Below are 15,511 nucleotides of genomic sequence, written 5' to 3' on the forward strand. Positions count from 1 at the left end.
AGGCCTTCCGTCATTAGCACAATGATGGGTCCATCAGTAATGAGGAAACGCACCATAAAATTGGGCTATCCATTTGTTGTTGGATCTGTTAGAGTGCTTCATTAGATGATAGGGGCGTCATAGACCGATGTGGGAGGGGCTTCACCAGAAAATGGGAACTGTCTCACGGTACTTTGGCGTAACCTGAATATGATGGGTGTGCACTCACTGGACAGAAAGGTTTACCTGAAAACGGCTCTAAACCTTGTCTGACAAAGGCCAAAGGGAAACTCATATGATGAGTGGATATGATCCATCACAGAAAAGTGGTGGGGTTATGCAGCTGAAAAAGTTAGGCTTCACGCACCCTATGTGATTTCCAACATTTCCCGAGACATTCCGCCATCTCTGTCACTGAGAAGGGAGGGAAAATCTCAAAGATGAATAAATGGGATTGGAACATTGATTAAAAGACATATCTATGTAGGTAACATGAATGAAACTAAGTTTGTGGACTAACGTTTTTACTATTTTATCAGAAAATGGCAAACTGTCAATTTGCAAAGCTTCTAGATGATAACAAGTTTAAGGGCCCAAACTATGCCGATTGGTACAGAAATCTTATGCTGGTCCTAACTTCTGAAAAGTTAGATAAGGTGGTGAAAAATCCTGCCCCGGAACGTCCGGGTGATAGGGCTTCTGAGGCCCGTAGGAGGGACTACCAAGATTGGGAGGATAAGAACTCCCTAGCATGTTGCTTTGTCATTGCCTCATTAGACAACTCAATACAGAGGCAGTTCGATCAGATCAAACTAGCCAAGGACATATTGGACAGTCTAAGAATAATGTATGAAGAGCAGAACCGTTCTACTCGACAGAAGGTTCTGAAATTGTTCATGACCGCATAAATGTCCAAGGGGCAGAAAGTTAATGACCATTGTCTTCGGATGATGGGATACATTAACGAACTTGAAGCCCTTGGATCCGGGCTAGATCTTGTCATGCAAGTGGATGACATCCTGAATTCTTTGCCCTCTTCCTTCAATGCGTTCACTATGAACTACAATATGAATAAACTGAATGTTAGCGTCCAGGAACTCAGCAATATGTTGCAGAGGGCCGAGGATCTTTTAAAGAAGGATGAGCCTGTGGTTATGCTTGCTAAAGCTAACAGATCGGGCAAGAAAAAGAGAAAGGCAAAGAAGCCCCAGAAGAAAGCTGCCAAACCCAAGAAGCAGGAGAAGAACAAGGCATCGGATGTCTGTCACTTCTGCAAACAGACCGGCCACTGGAAGAGGAACTTTGCCTACCTGGAATCTAAGAAAGGTAACATTGAAACTTGTGTCATAGAAACTAATATGTTAGTTACTTCTGTGTCCTGGTGTGTTGACTCCGGGGCTTCAACTCATGTGTGTAACTCACTCCAGGGGTTCAAAGTTAGCAGAAGATTAAGTGATGGCGAGGTGACACTATTATTGGGAACGACTGCAAGTGTTGCAACTGCGGCGATAGGAACCATAGAATTAGTTTTTAGAGAAGGAGTCATTTTACTTAAAGATTGTCTTTATGTACAGAACTTGAGAAGAAAATTAATTTCTGTTTCTAAACTGTGTGCTGATGGATATACTGTTTATTTTAGTAATATGAATACTGTTAAACGGAATAACAAATTCATCGCATGCGGGGAATTGGAGAATGGTCTCTATGTTCTACATCCTTCTCTAGAAACTAACCTAACCGAAACTACATCGATAAAAAATCCCAAGAAAATGAATCGTGATACAATTAATCCCACGTGCCTCTGGCATTACCGACTTGGCCCTATCGGTATTGACCGAATCACAAGACTGGTAAAGGATGGTCCTTTGGATTTTCTAACCGTTGAAAATCTTCCCACTTGTGTGCCTTGCCTTCAAGGTAAGATGACTAAGCGGCCATTTGATGGTAAGCCTGAAAGATCTGGAGGCACACTTGACCTAATACATACTGATGTATGTGGTCCCCTGAGTGTTAGGACACGGAATCAACACATGTACTTCATCACCTTTACAAATGATTTTTCACGATATGGTTACGTGTACCTAATGAGACACAAATCTGAATCCTTTGAAAAGTTCAGAGAGTTCAAATAGGAAGTTGAGAAACAGTTAGGGAGAGAAGTTAAGGCCCTTCGATCGGATCGAGGTGGCGAGTATCTCTGTGACAAATTCAGGGACTACTTAAAGGACAATGGGATAGTGTCACAACTAGCTCCTCCTACTACACCACAACTCAACGGTGTTTTAGAGAGGAGGAATAGGACCTTGTTGGACATGGTCCAGTCACTTCTCGTACGCTCAGAATTACCCACATCCTTTTGGGGATATGCATTAGAGACTGCTATCTACGTGCTGAATCGGGTTCCAACTAAATCAGTTCCGAACCAAGTGTAAGACACTTGAAGATTTGGGGTTGTCCTGCACACGTTAGAAGAACAAGTGCGGACAAGTTGGAATCCAAAACCAGCCGTTGCCTATTTATAGGCTACCCAAAGGATTCAGTGGGTTATCTATTCTATGACCCAAGTGAGCAGAAAGTGTTCTGCAGTCGAAATGCGCAATACTTAGAATCTGAATACATCATGGACACTCACCGTCAGGAAATAGTTCTTGATGAGGAGAGCTCATGAGTAGTGGGAGATGTCCCACAAGTTCCAGGTAGTGACCAACATACAAGGTCCACCCGGGTATCCAGACCACCAGTCCGATATGGTTATGACCAGGATACCTACTTGGTGGAAGCCTTGACTAGTGAAGAGGATCCCGTGACTTACACGGAAGCTATGTTAGACATAGATTCGCAGAAGTGGGTGGAGGCCATGAGAGCTGAGATGGACTCAATGGAGACCAATGGTGTCTGGACTCTAGTGGATCCACCCTCCGAGGTAAAAGCAATTGGTTGCAAATGGATCTACAAGAGGAAGAAGGGCCCCGATGGCAGAATTGAGACCTACAAAGCTCGCTTGGTGGCGAAAGGGTATACTCAGAAAGAAGGTATCGATTATGAGGAAACATTTTCGCCTGTGGCCATGCTTAAATCCATTAGGATCCTGCTAGCTGTAGCAGCATACCATAACTACGAGATTTGGCAAATGGATGTCAAAACCGCATTCCTGAATGGTAATCTTAGTGAAGATATCTACAAGTAGCAGCCGCAAGGCTTTATTGCTGCTGGTCAGGAACACATGGTATGTAAACTCATCAGATCCATATATGGACTTAAGCAGGCTTCTAGAAGTTTTAACATCCATTTTGATTCTGCCATCAAAGCGTTTGACTTTGAGCAGAATCCAGATGAGCCCTGTGTTTATAGGAAGTCCAGTGGGGATAAGATTACTTTTTTAGTCTTGTACGTGGACGATATCCTACTCATTGGGAATGATGTAGGAATGTTGACTTCGGTCAAGGTATGGCTGTCACAGCAGTTCTCTATGAAAGATCTTGGAAAAGCTTCATACATAATGGGTCTTCGACTCTATAGAGATAGATCGAAGCGGATAATTGGATTATCCCAGGCTGTTTACATTGACAAAATTGTCAAAAGGTACAGCATGGAAAACTCCAAGAAAGGAAATGTTCATTTCAGACATGGAGTAACTCTCTCCAAGAAGATGTCTCCCAAGACTTCTGAGGAGATTGAGGGCATGAGAGACGTTCCCTATGCCTCAGCCGTAGGGAGCATCATGTATGCCATTCTGTGCACTCGCCCGGACATAGCTCAGCCAGTGAGTGTGGTAAGTAGATTCCAGGCTAACCCAGGGCAGGAATATTGGACTGCTATGAAGAACATACTTAAATACCTTCGAAGGACAAAAGAGTTTTGTCTGGTATTCGATGGTAGTTCACTACAAGTTCTGGGGTATACCGATGCCGATTTCTAGTCGGATCCAGATGATAGAAAATCTACATCTGGGTATGTTTTCACGATAGGATCGTGTGCTGTTTGCTAGAAAAGCAGCAAACAGGGGTCCACTGCAGACTCCACAACCGAGGCCGAGTACATTGCCGCAAGTGAAGCTGCCAAGGAAGCCGTGTGGATAAAGAAATTCATACACGAATAGGGAGTGATTCCGTCCAGCACATCACCCATCCCATTGTTGTGTGACAACAATGAAGCGATCGCCCAGGCTAAAGAGCCTCGGGCCCACTCGAAGTCAAAGCAAATCGAGAGGAAGTACCATGTACTCCAAAAGATCGTTGGTAGAGGGGACGCCCTAATTCAGAAGGTAGCATCAATGGATAATGTGGTAGACCCATTGACTAAGCCACTGACACAAAAGGTGTTTGAGAAACACGTGGAAAGTATGGGACTCTGGCTTGTACCAGATTGGACCTAAGTGCAAGTAGGAGCTGCTAAACAGTCTTGTATGCCTTTAGCTTCAATCAAATTTGATGTACTTTTGTTATTTAGTGGAAATAAATTAAAGTGCATGTTTGATTCATGTTGTTTGGTATAATTCTGTGTAAGACCCTAAAACTGGACACTTATAGAAACTTGTGTTAATTTTAAATGTTCATGGTCATTGGATAAGTTTGGGGAGATTTATCCTGCCAAGGCTGATACTGGTGTGCAACCAAGTGTTGGGATGGCTTGTTTCGGCCATCAGGGTCAGACCCAAGGCACATGCAGTATGGGATTGCTTGAACCCTTGAACCGGACCAGATTTCCAGTATTGCCCTAGACCTTGGAGACAGATGGGCAAAACTAGAAAGTTACACCTGACCCCTAGACTCGATTATGACACATCACTAGGTGTCGGATCGGGCTGTCTTTGATGTGTCAATCAGTGAGATCCTTAGTGGGGGTCAAAACCTGGACATGTTGGGGCAGTTTGAGAATTCATCTGAGTGAGTGGTCATAGTGACAAGATCAGCCCCTTTGTCGAACAATGGTAATGATCGGGAACGCACTCTCTCTGATGGAAACCAAATTGCCGGTAGTTGATTTCAATCGTTGGAATTTTGTTTTGCAAAATAAGATATATATATATATATATATATATATATATATATATATATATATATATATATATATATATATGTGTGTGTGTGTGTGTGTGTGTGTGTGTGTGTGTATATGTACGGTTTCAAAAGATTTGCAAAAGGTTTTAATTCCCGGGATCCATGTGAGTAGAGATTGCGGCACTGTTCCTTGTAGCCGAGAGAGAGGTCTTCTCTTATCGGGTAGTGCTTGATCATTAATGGCTTGGCCCCGGGTTTTTATAAGATGGGCTAATCTTGCACCTTCCCACAGTCCCCGGGTTTTTATAAGATGGCTTGGCCCAGGGACCACTTAATGTAAGTGTTGGGCCCATTGGGTCCATGTGATGGGCTCAAGGGGGTCACTGAGTCTTTCAGTGAATTCGGCTGGGCCTTGTAATAAAGGCTGGGCCGAACCCATGTGGCTGGTGTGTAGATCAATTCTTGGGTCCCACACCATACAAAGAATCCCAACTGGGCAGCAGGTTGGAAACTAGTTAAACACTGAACACTTAATGAGCCAAAAGCCCATTTCAAACTGGGCTGATATGATCACTAGTTCATAGGGCGAATATGAGATTAGTGTTAGTAAAAGGATTGGGTCTTTGACCTTATCCACTCTAAGAGACTAAATTCAAATTAGATTTGAATCTAGTAACCTCCTGATAAGATCAGGAGTTAACTAACTTAATTTGTAGATAGGATTAAGATTAACCTCTATCCAAATACTGATTTGGGTTGGGATAACTCCCAAAATATTGGGAGGTTTCTTAATCAAGAAGAAAGAGGAGAACTCCCTAGCAGAAATATCAGATTTCGAACTAAGGGGGTTGGAGTAAGCAAGACACACATCCTGCAATCTGAGATTTGATCTCTCACAAACTCCAGAGATAAGGGAAAATTCTGCCCTCTTTGTTCCTGGACTTCTCCTCCTTCAGCCGCTGCCACTACCTGTTGGAAGATTGGATCTTTGCATCAATAGGAAGTCAAGAAAGCAGTTCTTGACAATAGTCTTGCAAGAAAGACACTAGGATTCGGTGTTCAAGGTTTCCAGAGGGTTCTTGTGAAGAATCCAGTGTGTAGGATGCACCCTGCTGGTTCCGTTCCATCCACAGCTGTGTCATCTTCAGCAGGAGCGGATCTTGGTCACTTCTTTGGGCGTGAACACCAACTTTGGGAGATATTATTTCTCCGGATCAGGTATAATCCTTCCTGTTTCCTTTTGGTTCAGATCTGGTTTGTTTATGGTTCAAGTAGGATCGTTGAATAATGTATACTAAATTTAGGGAATATGATTCCCAGTTGGAAGAAGGTAGGAAATTTTTTTGAAATTCGCCCCCATTCCGCACCTTTCTTGGCATCAATTAGATGGATCCTACCATTCTTTCAAATTGAACATCAGATGTGGGCCTGAAAGTGTGAGAAATATGGACTGAAGACAGTCCCCTTTCGAACCCTAGATTCGTTCCAAACAGATTTGGTCCAATCTGGACCAAGATGGTTCAAAAATGATTTTCAATTCAAGAATTAATTCAGGCAAGATCTGAAATTAATATTTCTGATTTTGGACAATGATAAATCAGACATGGACTGCTCGCACCACCTGTAAAACAGAGGTTAGTCACTAGGGTTGCAGTTTCATAAACTGCAAAACGCAGAATGCGATCCCTCCATCTGCAAATCTCTGCGCCGCCATCTTCTCTAATCAAGAAAATAAAATAAAAAAATAGAAATCCTATTTCTATTAATTAATTACATCATTGATTGAATCCTATACATTGAGTCTAAAAAAAATATTTTAAAGACCTAATTGAATAGAAATTGCAAAGAAAGAATGCGCAAACTATCTGCGCCAATTCTGCACTTTGATCTCCAGGTACGAATAGTCCATTACATCAAGAAATAAATCAAGAACAATTCTAAATAAATTTCAGATTTAACAAAAATTAATTTCAGATCAATCGCACTCAACAAGAAACAGTTTCTTGAAGTAAAACAACAAACTGCGCAATACCCGGATAGAACAACTTCTACTGAATTATGTAAGTTCATATATGATTTTTTGGTTCAAGATTTGAACCTGTGGCGATGACTCCACTGAAAGTGATGGTAGGATCCATCGTATGGATGCCAAAACTGATGCAAAATGGGTGGGCAAATTTCAAAAATTTCCTACCTTCCACTTTGATCTCCAGGTATGAATAGTCCATTAAACCAAGAAATAAATCAAGAACAATTCTAAATAAGTTTCAGATTTAATAAAAATTAATTTCAGATCAATCGCCCTCAACAAGAAATAGGTTCTTGAAGTAAAACAACAAACTGTGCAATACCCGAATAGAACAACTTCTAACGAACTGCGTAGGTTCAGATCTGATCTTTTGGTTCAAGATTCGAACCTAGGCTCTGATACCACTGAAAGGGATGGTAGGATCCATTGTATGGACACCAAAACTGTTGTGGAATGGGTGGGCAAATTTCAAAAATTTCCTACATTCTTTCCAACTAGGAATCACATTCCCTGATCCAAAGAAGTAATATCTGTGTTAACGCCCAAAGAAGACACCAAGATCAGCTCCCACTAAAGAAGACACAGTGATGGTGGAGCCAAACCAGCAGTGTTCGTCCCACGAACCAGGTTCTTTTGAAGAATTCGATGGAAGACTGTGAGCACCACACGTATAATCAAGAACCTTTCTTGATTTTCTCAAACTGAGAACTCGAATAGGCAGAAAAGGTGGCTGCTGCTGCTGGAGGAGAATGTTAGAGAAGAAGATGGTGAACTGCTTTTTTCTTCTCTCGGGTTTCTGAGATCCTATCTCAAGAATTCAGAGAGTTCTTTTGAAAAACCAAGGGTTCGAATTCAAGTAATTCGAAATTAGGGTTTCCTCCACTTTCTTAATTATTAAGAAAACCTCCTGATCATATCAGGAGTTTCCCTTATCCAAATCTGTATTTGGATTAGGACTCTTCTTAATCTTATCTACAGATTAGATAAGATTTTGGGCTCATCCTAATCTCAGATCCGCCCCCTTTTAGTAACTGATCAAATTAGTCCAAATCGAAATGGGCTTTAGGCCCATTAAGTAATAAGTGCTGAATAGTCTTCCAAGATGTTGTCTAGTTGGGCTTCTTTGTATGGCGTGGGACCTAAGCATTGATCTACACACCAGCCACTTGGGTTCACCCCAACCTCTGTTACAAGGCCTAGCCGAATTCACTGTGAAACCCAGTGAACCCCTTGAGCCCATCACATGGACCCTATGGGCCCAACACTTACACTAAGTAGTCCCTGGGCCAAGCCATTTTATAAAAACCCAGGGACTGTGGGCAGATGCAAGATTAGCCCATTAGGTTTTATCCTAAATGGCCTTACACTTAACCTCTCAGCTCATAATGATCAAGCACTGCCTGACAAGAGAGGACCTCTCCCTCGGTTGCAAGGAACAGTGCTGCACTCTCTACTCATTTGGCTACTGGGAATTAAAACCATTTGCAAATATTTTGAAATGATATATATATCTATATATCATATATATAAATTTTGCAAAACAAAATTCCAACGATTGAAATCAACTGTTGTAGTTTGGTTTCCATCAGAGAGAGTACATCCCCGATCATTACCTTTGTCCGAAAAATGGGATGATCCCGTCACTATGATGACCCACTCAGATGAATTCTCAGACTGTCCCAACATACCCAGGTTTTGGCCCCTACTAAGGATCTCACTGATTGACATATCAAAGACAACCCAATCCGATACCTAGTGCAGTACCATAATTGGGTTTAGGGGTCAGGTGTAACTTTCCAGTTTTCCCCATCAATCTCCAAGGTTTAGGGAAATACTGGAAATCTGGTCCAGTTCAAGGGTTCAAATAATCCTGCACTACATGTTCCTTGGGTCTCACCCTGGCGGCTGAGACAAGCCACCCCAACAGTTGGCAGCACACCAGTGTCAGCCTTGGCAGGATAAATCTCCCCAGACTTAGCCAACGGCTATGAACATTTTAAAACCAACACAAGTCTCATTAAGTGTCTAGTTTTATGGTTTTACACAGAAGTATACTACACAACATGAATAAAACATGTACTTTATTTATTTACATTAAATATTTAAAGTACATTAGAATTGACTGAAGCTAAGGAAATACAAAAACTGTCCAACAAATTAATCCCACGTGCCTGTGGCATTACCAACTTGGCCATATCAGTATTGATCGTATCACAAGGCTGGTAAAGGATGGTCCTTTGGATTTTCTAACTATAAAAGATTTTCCCACTTGTGAGCCTTGCCTTTAGGGTAAGATGACGAAATGACCATTTAATGGTAAGCCTAAAAGATGTACATGCACACTTGACCTTATACATAGTGATGTATGTGGTCCCGTGAGTGTTAGGACTCGTAACCAGCATGTGTATTTCATTTCATTCACCGATGATTATTCTAAGTATGGTTACGTGTACATAATGAGACACAAGTCCGAATCCTTTGAAAAGTTCAAAGAGTTCAGACAAGAGGTCGAGAAACAATTAGGGAGAGAAATTAAGGCCCTTCGATCAGATCGGAGTGGTGAGTATCTGTCTGACGAATTTAGGGACTACTTAAAGGTCAACTGGATAGTATCTCAATTGGCTCCTCCTTCTACACCACAACTTAATGGTGTTCTAGAGAGGAGGAATAAGACCTTATTGGTTATGGTCCGGTCACTTCTCATATACTCAGAGTTACCCATCAATTATTGGGGTTACGCATTAGAGACTGCGATATACGTACTGAATCGGGTTCCAATCAAATCGGTTCCGAACACTCCATATTAACTTTGGACTGCAAAGAAACTAAGTTTCAAACACTTGAAGATTTGGGGTTGTCCTGCGCACGTTAAAAGAATGAGTACGAACAAATTGGAATCCAAGACCAGACATTGCCTATTCGTAGGCTGCTCCAAAGGCTTTGTGGGTTACCTATTCTATGACCTAAGTGAACATAAGGTGTTCTATAGTCAGAATGCCCATTTCTTGGAGGATAACTTTATCCTGAACAATCATCATCAGGAAGTTGTTTTTGATGAGGAGAGCTTAGGAGTAGTGGGAGGTGTCCCACAGGTTCCAGGTATCTAGGCCACCAGACCATTTTGGCTATGACCAAGATAGTTACCTAGTGGAAGCCTTGACTAGTGAGAAGGATCACGTGACTTATGCAGAAGCTATGTTGGACATAGATTCCTTGAAGTGGGTAGATGCCATGAGAACCGAGATGGACTCAATAGAGACCAATGGAGTCTGGACTCTAGTAGATCCACCCCCTGGGGTAAAAGCAATTGGTTGCAAATGGATTTATAAGAGGAAGAAGGGCTCCGATGGTAAGGTTGAGACCTACCAAGCTCGTTTGGTGGTGAGAGGGTATACTCAGAAAGAGGGTATTGATTATGAGGAAACCTTTTCGTCCGTGGCCATGCTTAAATCCATTAGGATCCTGTTGGCTGTAGCAACATACCATGGCTACGAGATTTGGCAAATGGATGTCAAAACTGCGTTCTTGATTGGAGATCTTACTAAAGATATCTATATGCACCAACCGCATGGTTTCATAGCTGCGGGTCAGGAACACATGGTATGTAAGTTAAATAGATCCATATATGGATTTAAGCAAACTTGTAGAAGTTGGAACATACGATTTGACTCTAATGTCAAAAGGTTTGACTTTGAGCGAAATCTGGATGAGCCCTGTTTTTATAGAAAGTCCAGTGGGGATAAGGTTATGTTTCTGGTTCTATATGTAGACGACATTCTACTCAATGGGAATGATGTAGGAATGTTGACTACAGTGAAAGTATGGCTTTCACAGCAATTCTCCATGAAAGAGTAGCCTTCTATATGCTGGGTCTTCAACTCTATAGAGATAGATCAAAATAGATAATAGGAGTATTCCAATCTGCTTACATTGACAAAATAGTCAAGAGATACAGCTTGAAGAACTCCAGGAAGTGAAATGTTCCTTTCAGGCACGGAGTCACTCTCTCCAAGAAGATGTCTCCCAAGACTTGTAAGGAGATTGAGGGCATGAAGGACGTTCCCTATGCCTCAGCCATAGGGAGCATCATGTATGCCATGCTGTGCACTTGTCCTGACATTGCTTAGGCAGTGAGTGTGGTAAGCAGATTCCAAGCCAACCTAGGGTAAGAGCACTGGATGGCTGTGAAAAACATAGTTAAGTACCTTTGAAGGACAAAAGAGTTTTGCCTGGTATTCGATGGTAGTTCACTACAGATCCAAGGGTTTACTGATACCAACTACCAGTCAGATCCAGATAGTAGAATGTCTACATTTGGTTATATCTTCATGATAGGATCGTTGCTGAACACATTGCCGTAAGTGAAGTTGCCTTATGAATGAAAGTGTTCATTCTGGAATTTGGAATTCCATACATCACCCATTCCACTGTTGTTTGACAACACTGGATCTACGGGAAATTGATGTTAAAAGGAAGCATCAGTAGAAAATGTAGAAGACCTATTGACTAAGCCACTCACATAGAAAGTGTTTGAGAAACACGTGGAAATTCTGGGACTTCGATTTATACTCGATTGGACATAAGTGCAAGTGGGAGCTGTTAGACAGTGTATGCCCTTAGCTCCAATCAGATTGATGTACATTATGACATTTATTGTAAATGAATAAAGTACATATTTGATTCATTTTATTGTGGTATGTTTCTGCGTAATACCCTTAAATTGGACACTTATGAGACTCGTGTTAGTTTAGAATGTTCACAGCTGTTGGATAAGTCTGGGGAGATTTATCTTGCTAAGGCTAACAGTGATGTGTCGCCAAGTGTTAGGGTGGCCTATCTCACCTGCCAGGGTGAGACCCGAGGTACATGTAGTGTAGATTTACTTGAAACCCTGAACCGGACAAGATTTCTAGTATTGCCCTAGACCTTAGTGATTAGTGGGCAAAACTGAAAAGTTACACCTGACCCCTAGACTCGATTATGATACTGCACTAGGTGTCGGATTGGGCTATCTTTGATATGCTAGTCAGTGAGACAGGATCAGCCCCTTTAACGGACAAAGGTACTGATTGGGGATGCACACTCTCTGATGGAAACCAAGACTGCCGGTAGCCGATTTCAATAGTTGAAATTTGTTTTGAAAAATATATTTTATATACGATATATATATATATATATATATATAATATGGTTTCAAAAATGTTTGCAAAAGATTTTAATTCCCGCGATCCATGTGAGTAGAGAGTGTAGCATTGTACATTGTAGCCGAGGGAGAGGTCCTCTCTTGTCGGGCAGTGCACGATCATTATGAGCTGAGATGTTAAGTGTAAGACCATTGAGGGTAATACCTGATGGGCTAATCTTGCATCTGCCCACATTACCTGGGCTTTTATAAGGTGGCTTGGCCCAGGGACCATTTAGTGTAAGTGTTGGGCCCATTAGGTGCCCATGTGATGGATTCAGGGGGTGCACTATCAATAACAGTGTATTCGGCTAGGCCTTGTAACAGAGGCTGGGCTGAACCCTTGTGGCTGATGTGTAGATCAATGTTTGGGTCCCATGCCATACAAAGAAGCCCAACTGGGTAGCAGTTTGGAAGCATACTGAGCACTAAGACTTCATAGGCCTAAAGCCCATTTTGAATTGGGCTGATTTGATCAGATAAATAAAGGGGCGGATTTTGGATTAAATCAGCAGATAGGATAGTCTTACCCTATCCACTTAGAGAGTCCTTTGAATACAGATTTAGATATGGAAACCTCCTAATAAGATTAGGAGAGGGCTGATCTAATCTCTAGATAAGATAAGGGTCTATCCTTATCACTTAAAGGGAATTCCGATCCAAATATGATTTGGATCAGCAACTCCTAATGGGATTTAGAGCTGATCCCTTTAAGGTTATAAAAGGAGGAGGGGGCGGCAGCCTCTAGCATCATCACATCCTCACTCTCAGAGCAAGAGTTACAGAAGAGAGAACATAGCATCACTGCGCTATTTTCTCTCTACCGCCTCCTTCCTGTCGCCGCCGCCACACTGCCAATTTGATCTCCTCTTTCAAGCAGGAACGGTCAAGATTGGATCTTGATATCAGCCTTTGTATAAAGGCTTATCTAAAGTTGTGCTCACAGCCTCCAGCAAATTCTTGTGAAGGATTCGGTTCATTGGACGAACACTACTGATTCTACTCCAACATTCACTATGTCATCTTCAGTGGGAGCGGTCTTTGGAATCTTTCTTTGGGCGTGAACACCTTCGTTAGGAGATTATGTTTCTCTGTATCAGGTATATCTCTCTCCTGCTTCTGGTTTTAGATCTGGTCGATTTAGGGTTCAGGATTGATCCTTGATAATGTAGATTTTCTAAAACAGGGAATTTGATTCTCAGTTGAGGGGAGAGGAAATTTTTGAAATTTTGCACAACCTTCCTACAGGGTCTGGCCTTCCATATGATGGATCTCTCATTTCTTCACATGTAAGTTTTCTCTTACAATAAAAAGATTGTGAAATAAAATCTTAATAAAAGTTTTCTTCCAACCGAAATTTGTGCCAACTAGGTCCCTTTTATATTCAATTCCTAAAATGGCTTTTTAGACATCCAATATCATTCTTAATTTATTGTCTTTATTGTTTAAGAGAACCTCATAAGAACTTAACTAGTTTCATGTTTTTTTTTGCCTTCATATTGCTACTTTTTTATGACTTTAGTAATATATTTTCTTTTTATTTTCATTTACCTAATTGGATTTTGGACAACATATAATTCTAAAGGCAAAGCTTCATTCCTAATAAAAGGTAGAAAGATTATAAATAAACATTCTTTTTATTTTTATTCATAATTAATATATATAATATTCAACACAAAAAAAGAGATTTGTAATGCATTTAGGACTTTAGTGGACATAACTTTTAGGGGTTGTTCTTTTTTTGGATTTTGAGAGGGGGGAGAGTTGGTCAATGGGATTTTGGTTCCCATTGACCAAGAATCCCATTTTCTTTTCTCAGATTTATGTGGGGATCGGGGAAAATTTATATTCTTGTGTATCACTTATCTGGGTAAGTGATACCCATCTCCTAGGTGGGTAAATAACTTTCCCACCTAGGGGGAAGTTGCCAACACTTGAACGGGACAAAAATGTCCCTTTTAATAATGAATTTTTATGAGTAAAATGGTCATTACCAAATTTACATGAGAAATTAAAGAACATGGGTAAATGCACTTACCTAGGTAAGTGTTTCCCAGGAAAAACTTACCTCGGTAACTGCATTTACCTGGGTAAGAACTTACTGAAAAGCGAACAGGGCCTTAAATTTAGAAATATGGGAAATTAGTGCAAAGACTTTTCCCACACCATTTTAGTTGGCATAGGAAATTGGAATCGTACCTTTAAGGTAATTTTCCCTAAGGCTGTGTTTGGTTGTAGTGCAGTTCTATTTGAATTAGTACAAATACTTTTGAGTGCAAATGAAAATAATGCAAATTCTAGTTTAATTTTGTTTTGAGTTTTACTTTATTCTGCTTCAAGTTCTCATTTGTACTACAATCAAAACAAAATAAGGTAAATTTTAAAATTAAATTGGTGGAGGGTGATTTTGCCCAACCTCATAACGAGGGGACACATGAACGTTACTCGACATAAGTGACAACTCAACATAATTAGCTTGCTCCAATTCAGCGTAACAAGCTTGCTCCAACTCAGTGTAACAAGCTTGCTATAACCCAGCCTGACAGCTCGCCATGAATGGTAGCTCGCTACAAGATTACTTCATCACCCTGAGCTAAGACTCTCCCAAGTAGGGAGCACCCCAAACTGAAGACATTTCGGGTTAAACTTGTCAGCTCCCTAACTAGAATAAGCTCGCTCCTGTCCAAACCTAAGTAGGCTACCTCAGAGACCTACCTTGGGTAGAAGCACCTCGGTGCATCACCAGCAACTTGGTGTAAGGTAGCTCGCTGTAGAGCAGTTTGGTGTATCGCATGGGATTTTTTGCCTAACAACTGTACTTGCCAAACCTGGAGACTACACCCATGTCTCTCGCCTGGTGGCATCATGCCTACTAACCCTGGAGGTTGTTTCTTGTCTGGCAAGACTGTACTCTGCAGCGATCACCTTTGCTCGATAGCTCAGCTCTGACAAATAACGGTCAACCACTCCAAGCCATTATTTGACAGTAGATTGCCACAATAGAGATTCAGACCCCCAGGGGTGAAGGTATTGCATGATTATCACTCTAGCTCTTTGATTTCTCTGTAACTTTCTCTCTCTCTCTCTCTCTCCCAACTTTCAGTCCAATTACTAACTTAACCATCGGAGTGTTCCCGAGGGGTAAGCCCCCTGGCTTCCTTCATCTTATTCCTCATAGGTATCTCTCATCCGTCGCCAGCTCGGAGCGCAGCCACATCCAGCTAGGAGTGACCAGATCACGCACCATCAATTGGCACCGCCTGTTGGATTACGTTTCGAAAATCCTTTTTCCACTAAATCTTTCAAGTATAGTTTCCATGG

The sequence above is a fragment of the Nelumbo lutea genome, chromosome 4 (genome assembly GCF_056320005.1).
Source record: "Nelumbo lutea isolate HS-2025 chromosome 4, American lotus-T2T, whole genome shotgun sequence".
NCBI classification, from domain to species: Eukaryota; Viridiplantae; Streptophyta; class Magnoliopsida; order Proteales; family Nelumbonaceae; genus Nelumbo; species Nelumbo lutea.